At 41.8% G+C, this 6,694-nt stretch overlaps 1 long non-coding RNA gene across 1 annotated transcript; it reads left to right on the forward strand.

The window, feature by feature from the left end:
- Positions 1-3,468: 3,468 nt before the first annotated feature.
- Positions 3,469-5,409, forward strand: LOC132159477 (uncharacterized). Its single transcript, XR_009437852.1, has 5 exons — positions 3,469-4,045; positions 4,280-4,346; positions 4,445-4,536; positions 4,635-4,716; positions 4,973-5,409. It is a non-coding gene; the product is annotated as an uncharacterized LOC132159477 (long non-coding RNA).
- Positions 5,410-6,694: the final 1,285 nt, after the last annotated feature.

Genomic DNA, 6,694 nt, shown 5'->3' on the forward strand with positions numbered 1-6,694 from the left:
CCAAGTAGTGTGTGACTTTATTGACCGTTACATAACCTGCCAGTTGCCGGACCCTACCACCGATCCCGAGCTTCATAAAATCGTCACTGAAGTTCAGCTTCACAGCAAGAAGCACTCCAAATCTTGCAAGAAAGGAAATGTGTTGTGTAGATATGGGTTCCCTAAACTTCCCATGTCAAGCACCACCATCACCCGTCCACGACCACAACGTCCTGAGGAAGATGAAAACGAAGACCAACACCACCAAGATAGAAAGAAGAGAAGACAGGACGCTCCACAACGTCCTGAGGAAGATGAAAACGAAGACCAACACCACCAAAAGAGAAAGAAGAGAAGACAGGACGCTGCTCGAAAAGCAATGAAAGAAGCCAGGACTAAACTCAAGCCAGTGTGGGACTTGTTAAACGATCCCCAGGCCTCCTTTGACAACTTGTCAGACTTGCTGACCAAATGTAATCTGTCCATGGATGATTACTGTAAATACGCTGAGGCACTGTCCACTTCAAACGTGATTTTGCTGAAGCGTGATCCAAAGGAGGCTTGGGTGAATGGATACAACCCAGATTTGCTGAGGGCATGGAACGCCAACATGGACATTCAGTTCGTTCTTGACTCTTTCAGCTGCATCATGTATATGTTGTCCTACATTTCCAAGCCAGAACACGAAATTAATGATTACCTGAAGACGGTGATCAAGGGTGTTCGTGAAACCAACGTAAACGAAGAGGACGAAATGAAGCAGATAATGCAGGCCTACTCCAAACACCGGCAAGTGAGTGCTCAGGAGTCTGTGGCACGAACATGCAGCTTACCATTGAAGAAGTGTTCACGAAATGTTGTGTTTATACCCACGGATGATGATGCCCTGAGGATGAGTTTGCCCCGTAGTGTCCTACACAGCAAAGATCCTGATTCAGAGGATGTCTGGATGTCTGGTATTATAGAGAAATACAGAGCAAGGCCTCAAACACTGGAGTTTGAAAAGATGTGCCTTGCAGACTTTGTGTCGAATTACCGTGTTGTGTATGGTCGGCAAACTAAAGGAAAGAATGTCCTCCCACTCCTCAACGATATGGGATTCATTCAGAAGAGAACTATTGGTAAGGCTGCAATTATCAGGTATGCTCGCTTTTCGGAGGAGAAGCAACCGGAGAAGTTTTGCGGAACAATGGTAAAACTTTACGTGCCACATCGTGTCAACGAACAGCTGAAACCTCAACGGTTTCCAACGTATCAGGAGTTTTACAAAAGGGGACTTGTAGAACTCCCGTCACACCCCAATCTCCGATTCCCTGTCCGTGGCTTAGTTAAAGCACAACAGAAGAAGTTTGAAAAGCACGGCAAAAAAGTGGACGAAGCATATGAACAGCTGCAGCGGGAAGGACCATCTGAGAATGCTTGGTGTGCTTTTGCACCTGAAATCGACGTTGATCGGATGGAGTGTATTGCAGAACAACAAGACGTCCATCAAGAAGATGAACAGGATGATGTTCCAGAATACCAGATTCGTCGTGAAGATGGAGACGGAGTCGTACCACAGATTGAGGCACCACAGATGACTAATGAATATCTGAGGAAGATGTTTAGGAGTCTAAATGAGACGCAGGCAGCAATTTTTTACACTGTCCGCCAGTGGTGTCAGAAGCGTGTGTGGGGTCACAATCCAGAGCAGTTTTTTTACTTTTTGTCAGGCAGTGCAGGTTGTGGGAAATCGCACGTCATCAAGTGCATACACTCGGAAGCAACTAAGATTCTGCGACAACTCCCTCGACTCCGGGAAGAAGGGGATCTCTCCGTGCCCACAGTGCTGTTGTCTGCGTTTACTGGAACGGCAGCATTCAACATCTCTGGTAAAACGCTGCATTCCCTTTTAAAACTGCCAAGGAGTCTGAAGCCACCTTATCAAGGACTTGGGAACGCCCTTGATGAAGTGAGAGCAGGATTACGCGACGTGGAGATTCTTATCATCGACGAAATATCCATGGTTTCAAAGGACCTGTTTACTTATGTAAACTGGAGATTTCAACAGATCAAAGGCAACAAGAAACCTTTTGGAGGAATATCTTGCCTTGTCGTAGGGGATTATTATCAACTGCCACCGCTTGGTAAAGCCAAACCGCTCTGTGTGTATGAAGAGGATGTGCTGGACTTCTGGAAGGACCATTTTCAAATCATCATACTCACAGAGATCATGCGGCAGAAAGAAGACCTCGCTTTCGCTCAACTTTTGAACCGACTACGAGTGAGGCAGAAGACAGAAGCTCTCAGGGAAGATGATAGAGCTTTGTTATTCCAGGCTGTGAAGAAGCCAGAAGACTGTCCACGTGATGCTCTGCACATATTCGCCACTAACAAACAAGTTGACCAGTACAATACCGAGATTGTACAGGCCCTTTTCACTGACATCATAACAATTGATGCCGAAGACTACAGGAAAGACCCAAGAACAGGAAGGATGAAGAGATTAAACAAACCTGTTACCGGAAAAAAGGACGACTTGCTGGACACAATGCAAGTTGCAGTGGGAGTTCGTGTGATGGTAACCAGGAATCTGGACGTAGAAGACGGAATTGTCAATGGATGTTTTGGCACGATTGCAAACATCGTCACCAAAACAAAAGATGGAATCGCCATAGTACAAATGTTAGGACTTCAACTCGACAATCCAAACGCCGGTCAGAAACACCGCAAAAAGGTACGAGGTGAAGAAGACGTCTTGGTTTACATTGAGAGATCTGAAGAAAGTCTGCGGAAAGGAGCCGTTCGTCGACAGTTTCCCATTAAGCTAGCTTACGCCTGCACAGCCCACAAAGTTCAAGGCATGACAATGCACCCTGCAGTAGTGTCATTGAAGAAGATTTTTGAGCCGGGAATGGCCTACGTTGCCCTCAGCAGAACGACATCTCTACAAGGATTACACATTACGGATTTCGACGACAAGAAGATATATGCTGATCCTGAAATCACAACCTCTTTGCAAAGCATGAGAAGAGCAAGAGTTGAAGAAATCATGCCACTTCTGCAGCACGTGAGGGAAAATAGGCAGGAACAGACACTCACCATCATTCATCACAACACCGAAGGACTGGCATCTCACATGGAGGATATCAGATGCCATCATGAGCTACAATTCACCGATGTTCTGTGTTTAACAGAAACACACCTGACTGGATCATCTACTTCAGATCTACAATTGGAAGGATACAACTTGTTCACACGCAACAGGCATGTTTCCTACTCCACCCATCAAGAACTTGGAAGGAAGAATGGAGGTGGAGTCGCAATATATTGCAAGGAGCACATTCCAACTCAGCCCAGGCAATATATACAAAATGTGACTGATCTGGAGTTTGCTGTGATCAAATTGGATTCCCCAATAAAAGCAGCAGTCGTAGCGGTGTATAGGCCACCACAATACAGTATTGGAGATTTCTTGACCAACCTGAACAGTATGCTGGATTATCTGGACCTCACACAACGATCTCGTCATCATCTGTGGAGACTTCAACGAGGACCTCCTACACCCTGGAAAAAAACCTATTCTGGAGTTGTTTCAATCTCGAGGATACACGCAACTGATTACATCAGCGACAACGGAAAAGCACACACTACTTGACCACATCTACATTTCAAATCCGGACTTCTGCCATCAATCGGGCGTGTTACAGACCTACCACAGTTACCACAATCCTGTGTACTGTGTATTGCGTTTTTTTTCATAGGTGAATTGCCCGCTATACCAGGTCACTGGGGCCACTGAATCAGCATTAACGACAACAGTGGGGCTACACCAGCCTTAGTTCCCCAGTGGCTTTTGTATCAGTGGTGTCTTGGCCTTAAGCCATGCGGAACTGGGGTTCCATTTAACCTCCTTTATCGGCGACAGTGACGTTGCGCTTATATTGTGTTGTCCGTGGTAATATGAAGGTGTTGTGTCCCTGAGTTATCTAGAGTTCAGCAGCAGGAAGGACGAAGGAGTAGTGTGGCAGCTCCAGGCAGGACAGGAAGTGAAGGCAGCAGAATACAGGACACAGTCAGGATTAGTGTAATAACTCCAGGGAAGACACAGACAGTGAGAGTAACAGCAGCAGCAAGTCATAAAAGACAGTAAGGTTAAGTGAGAAGTAGTAAGACACTGTTGTGATGTATTTGACTTTGACCTTAACGTAACATTTGTTTCAAATGATTTTGTGTTCAGTCTGTACAATGTGTACTGGATATATTATTTGCAGTCCTCTGCTATTCTAATATTGATATGTGCTCTTCTGTAAAGATGCAGGAAGATTTTGGAGACCATAGCAGTCCTCTGCAACACTGGATATGAGTGTGCAATATACCATCTAAAGGTAAGTGTTAAAACATGTCACTTCAGTCACTGTGCTACTGCATGATAACCACATTTAAAGGAATATTTTAATCTAATTTTGATTTTGATGTTTTTCAGGAACCGGCGAGTCAGAATGTCTGAGAAGATCAAGTGTGCTTCTCCACTGATGATGATGAGCTGGATACCAGCTTATGGGCTAATTTCTTTCAGTAAGTTTTAGTTTACTTTATTATTATTATTATTATTTTTTTTTTTAGTTTATTGTAAATGTGTATGCAGTGATCCTGTTATTTAATTTCATTGCCAGAGGACGGGACCAGATGTGTTTGGAGTTGAAGACAATGCTGAAGACCAAAGAAGCAATGGAAGAAGCACATTACAGCACTGAGGTAAAGTTTGTCAATAATACTGGTAAAGTCTAGTGTGTCAGTGCATTTTATCATACAATGTGTTTGTTCAGAGGCATGTGCTTTTGATGTGAACGCTTAGATTTTTAAGTGTATGATGGTTCTCAGAAGTGAGAGAGCAGAAATGTCTCTTGCAAGACATACATCTGACCTGAAAGTTTATGCTCTGTAAGTCTTGCAGAATGAAAAAATTAAATTCACTAACATGATCATATCTGTTTTACCTCCTCTACCTCAGGGTGTCCAGCCTGTTTGCCATGTCAGATCCAGCGGCTAGATGGCGGGAGATGCTTCAATACCTGATTGCATTTAATCATTAGATGATCGATTAATCAATTTTAATATATTTTTAAATGATCTTATTATATTAAATAATTGGTCTCAGTTTACTATTTCATATATTAGCTTGAATAAGAATGTTCTTATAATGTGTACGCCATGCCCGAGGAGGATGGGTTCCCCCTGATGAGTCTGGTTCCTCTCAAGGTTTTTTATCTCCTTAAGAGTTTTTTCCTTGCCACCGTCGCCACTGGCTTGCTCACTGGGGGTGTTGTGTCAAATCCTGTGTCCCTCTTGCATCCCTGCCGACCAGGGTTTCCAAAACAACAGTTTGCGACTCAATAATTTTTTTTTTATTAAATCATAGAAATTTAAACATAAAATTGAAATCATGTTATGGCTTAGTCACTATAAAGCAGTAAGCCCTGTGATGCTATGATTAACAGTGCTTTCAGAAATGCTAAGGGGTGTTGTTGTTTTCTGAAATCACAGAGCTTATGTATGGGCTTATGCCCTTTATAAACATTTGTGCAGTAATAGACGGAATCATGGACGGTAATTGAGTATTTAACAATGGCTTTAAATGCAACATGCACAAGGTTCACTTTATTAATACAATAATTCAAACACTTTCGTCATTATTCTGCCAAAATAGAAACTTGATTTAAATTTTTTTATTATTGCAACAGTAAGATATTTGTTTTTTATTTTCATAATTCAATTTTAATATGAAGTTTAAATAATATACGTGAGCTAGTGTAACATTATAAGGGTGGGATTTGGCACAACCGGTGTTTTTTCTAAAACTTTTAATAAACATTTTGGTTGAATTGGCACATCAAGTGTTTTTGTCTTTATTGAATCTTCTTCAGTGGCACATTTAATGTGTTGTGAACTTCACAGAAGGTCCAGGAGGTTTTCCAGAAAGCAAGGTTAACTTACTGTCACATATACTCTCAGTCGATTGACCCAAACCTTGCTTACTCGTTGGCTAATCCTGCATGTCTTTATTGAATAGTATATTCACAGATGGTACAATAAGATGGTTAAACTTTTAAATAAGGTTTGTATTCTTCTATACATGAAGACCACTTTGTGTGTAAATATTTGTTGTTTTCATCATAATTCAGCAAATCCAATAAGCAATCTTTGTTTTACCTCTAAACCTGCTAAGATCACACTCTTACTTGATCTGGATGAATATCATTAGAAAGACTTAAAATGTCAGCCTAAATATTTGAATATTGTTGATAAAACTTGGTTGCAGTGACATTAAATTTCTTAATATGTTAGGAGTGCAAAATCAACAGTTAATGCACATTTAACTAACTATATATGCACCTGACAGAAGAAATTACAAACACATTTTGTAGATAGACGTACATAGTTTACTAACAGTACTTACAAGTTGTTGTTTTTTTTTTTTTTAATTTCTCTGGTCTGACAAATGAACCCCATCCCACCTGTTTATTGTAAATAAACAGTCCACCACTGTGGTGTTGGTAAGTGTCTGGAGTACAGAAAGGTCCTCCATCATGAAGCTCAGAAGATCCACTGCAGGTTTGACCCCCAGGTGACCTCAACTCTCAGTACACTTAACAAAGCTGTGGCTGGCAATCGATCCTACTTTCTCAAAAAAAATGTTAAAACTTTATGGTAAATGAAAATCGGTAATGAAGCA

The sequence above is a fragment of the Carassius carassius genome, chromosome 16, assembly GCF_963082965.1.
Source record: "Carassius carassius chromosome 16, fCarCar2.1, whole genome shotgun sequence".
NCBI classification, from domain to species: domain Eukaryota; kingdom Metazoa; phylum Chordata; class Actinopteri; order Cypriniformes; family Cyprinidae; genus Carassius; species Carassius carassius.